The following is a 3,139-nucleotide window of genomic DNA, read 5'->3' as shown; positions in this document are numbered from 1 at the left end:
ATATGTACTACAAACATGTGGGAATAAAAATGATTAAGAGTACTATAGGCAGTCAAAATACAAACTGGAAAAATACACTTGGGGCACTGACAAAATGTTTCTTTCCCCAACACGTAGAGTCCACAAGCAAATCAACTGAAAATTACCCAAACTTAATATGGGATGAGAACATGAACAGAAAATAATAGCAAATAAAATATGAATGCCTCAACTTCTCTCAAGATAAAAAAAGTTAAGGTTACAATGACGAGATATTATTTTATTTTACATTTCTTAGATTAGTGAAGACTTTCGAAAGTATTATGATTCAATGTTAGTTTGAAAGTTGGAAATAAGTACTGTTAATTTTGGAAGAAGCACTGACAGGATATAATCTTTTAATTTAAGAGTGGTATGTACATGCCTGTAATTCCAGATATTCAGAAAGCTGAAGCAGGAAGATCCCGATTTTGAAGTCATCCTGGGCAACTTAATAATACTTTGTAATATATACATATATGATGCAAATATGCAACCAAATTAATGCAATGCACACAAAAGCTTGAGTCAATCTGATTCACTGATGGAGCCATGATTCATGAAGTCTTCCTCATGAAACTTCCCTCTCCAGAGCACAGTGTGGCAATGCTCACCGTTACTAAGACACAGCACCATCATTAGCTCCAGCTCCACTGCTGTAAGAATTTACAGAGTAGTTCATTTCCATCACTAATTCCTTAAAGGCTCACATTCTTAGATTAATTTTTTACAAAGATTTCTGAGGAAAGCTTTAATGCTAGTAGGTCTATGTACTACTAAATGATCTTGGGCTTTTAGTGCATGTTACTATTTTATAGAAGACTGTGGGGCAAGAGAAAATATTATTAATAACAGAAAAAAGTTACTATGTGCCAGGTGTAAGGGAGGAAGAATAACTTCCCTCTACTCTCTTAAATTCTGTGGCTGGAGCCTATGAATAGAACTGACAAAAAACAGACTGAGAAGAGAAAAGCATATAAATTGTATTTAGTATTTTTATATACACAGTCTTAAAAGCCTTCAGAGGAAATTGAAGACCCCAAAAAGCAATTAGTACCAAGACCTTATACACTTTTTAAATGAAAAATAATAAATTGTAGGAAAGTGACAACTTGAAGGAAAAAAAGTTTAAGCTTTCAAGGGCAGTAATTTGTGTGGGAAATAACTAAGAGACAGATGGGGAAACTAATAGAAGACAATAGCTATGATTCTATGGATGTGTTTCAGTATCAACTCCCAGTATCCACTGATACGAATACTATCCTCTTCTGAATATGTGGAGGGCCCTCTGTACATGAAGAATGTTAGGTCTTGGGAGAGGTGAGAGAACTCTCCCTGCATCTGCTGTTTCTCAATCATCTTTAACTTACAATAACCAAAATGCCAAAGTGGCATATTTTATTGTGGTGTATTGTGAATCTCCTTCATTTTCTCTGTCTGAAACTTCACCATAAGTTTCTCATAATAAAACCTGGATTAGTGGCTATGGAGAGAATAAGCACGTCTTTGCCTTTGTGGTCAGACATCTGCAAAGGGAGAGAAGAATATATATATTAAAAAGATAATAAATTCACATAGAAGAATAAATCTAAGCATATGTCCCCATATTCTATTACCTTTCATCTCTGCAAATAGTTCAATCCAATAAAATGGTAGAGTCTCATTTATCTGAGAGACAGTATTAATTATTTCTGGTCAAAGGTATAAATTAGATGCTTTGTTCCATGTGATTCCCATAGAATCAGCACTTTTCATCAGTGAGTTCACAAGTTCTCCCTGTTGGGAAGTCATGTATCCAGGAAGTGATAGTTTTAGAGTACAATAGAGGTGAATATATTAACTTCTGATTGGAGTGGTTCTAACATTTTCAGCTTGGTCTTGAACTCTCGAAATTACTTTTTCCAAGTCAAAATTTCCAAAACTTGGGAATAAGGTCCTCAGCACTGAAAAGAATTGGCAAAGCAATACTTAAGTATGTTTTCTATGTAGTCTTATCTGATACGTTCAACGTGGCATGACTTTATCAATGAAAGAGCCTGAGAAGATAATTTAGTAAGTATCTAAGATGAACAGTCTGGTGGTGACCAAAGGATCTAGGTATCTGAGTCCCCACTGCCTTGACCATTTAGGTAGCCATTCTTCATAAATCTTGTAGGCTCATGAGATATAAAAACCAGTATTGTTCGAAGTAAGAGAGAAACCTCCATTTCCTTAGGTTCAGCAAGACAAACAAACTGTGTCATTGGTGATGTTGGCATTTGCACACCTCCATTTTCCATGTGTCCTTGTCTGGAAAAATAGCTCATGTTGTGAAATATTTGATATAGGGGGATATCTGAACAACTGGAAGGGTTGCTTTTATTATCTGACCAAGTTACTCTCAACATTTCATCTACCAATGTAAACACATTTTAATTAGATATCCTAATCAGAGAAGCAGTTGAGGTACCCATGTCAATACTGAGGGATCTGTGAACCAGCCAAAGTATGTGGAGATTTGTACCATAAAAGTACCATTTGTACCATAAAAGCTTGTACCATAAAAGACAGTGCTAGAAACATTTATGATCTCTTTGAAGGGTTTTAGGTACTATGTGAGGAATCAAATCACAGGATTTAATTGCAATATTGTCATGGTTAATTAACAAGGAAGGATCCAGTATCATGCCTGTATTCAGTACAAAGGAAGGAAGAAACAGTCCTTGAACTTTCATACAGGTTTTTCCTTACCCAGGGATCTCAACAGAAGGAAAGATAGAGGGATATTGTATTTCTGGTCATGTATACTGCACCATCTCATTCACCCATCTTCCACAGTGGGTCTATCATCTACTAACATTGGCAGGAATGGAAAAGGGTTCAGGCTTTTTTATACAAGCTGATATTGACATACCTAGCAATATTGGTTGGTTAACACACCAAGGTTTGAAAAACTGGTGTAAAGGAATGCCAAATTTGTTCCTGACTTGTTAAGAAAACTGTAACTGTGATGGAAATGAGACAAGTTTGAAAGAGAGCTCTACTGTGGAGGAACAGAGGCAGAGTAGGATATTGATAGAAGTAATTTCTACTCAGTTTTTCAATAAATAGGGGGAAAGGACAAGGTCTTTTTGAAAGATGG

The sequence above is a fragment of the Heterocephalus glaber genome, unplaced genomic scaffold, assembly GCF_053883595.1.
Source record: "Heterocephalus glaber isolate CG9 unplaced genomic scaffold, H.glaber_assembly_v1.0 deba00000546, whole genome shotgun sequence".
Classification (NCBI taxonomy): domain Eukaryota; kingdom Metazoa; phylum Chordata; class Mammalia; order Rodentia; family Bathyergidae; genus Heterocephalus; species Heterocephalus glaber.
Note: the sequence above shows the minus strand (reverse complement) of the source record.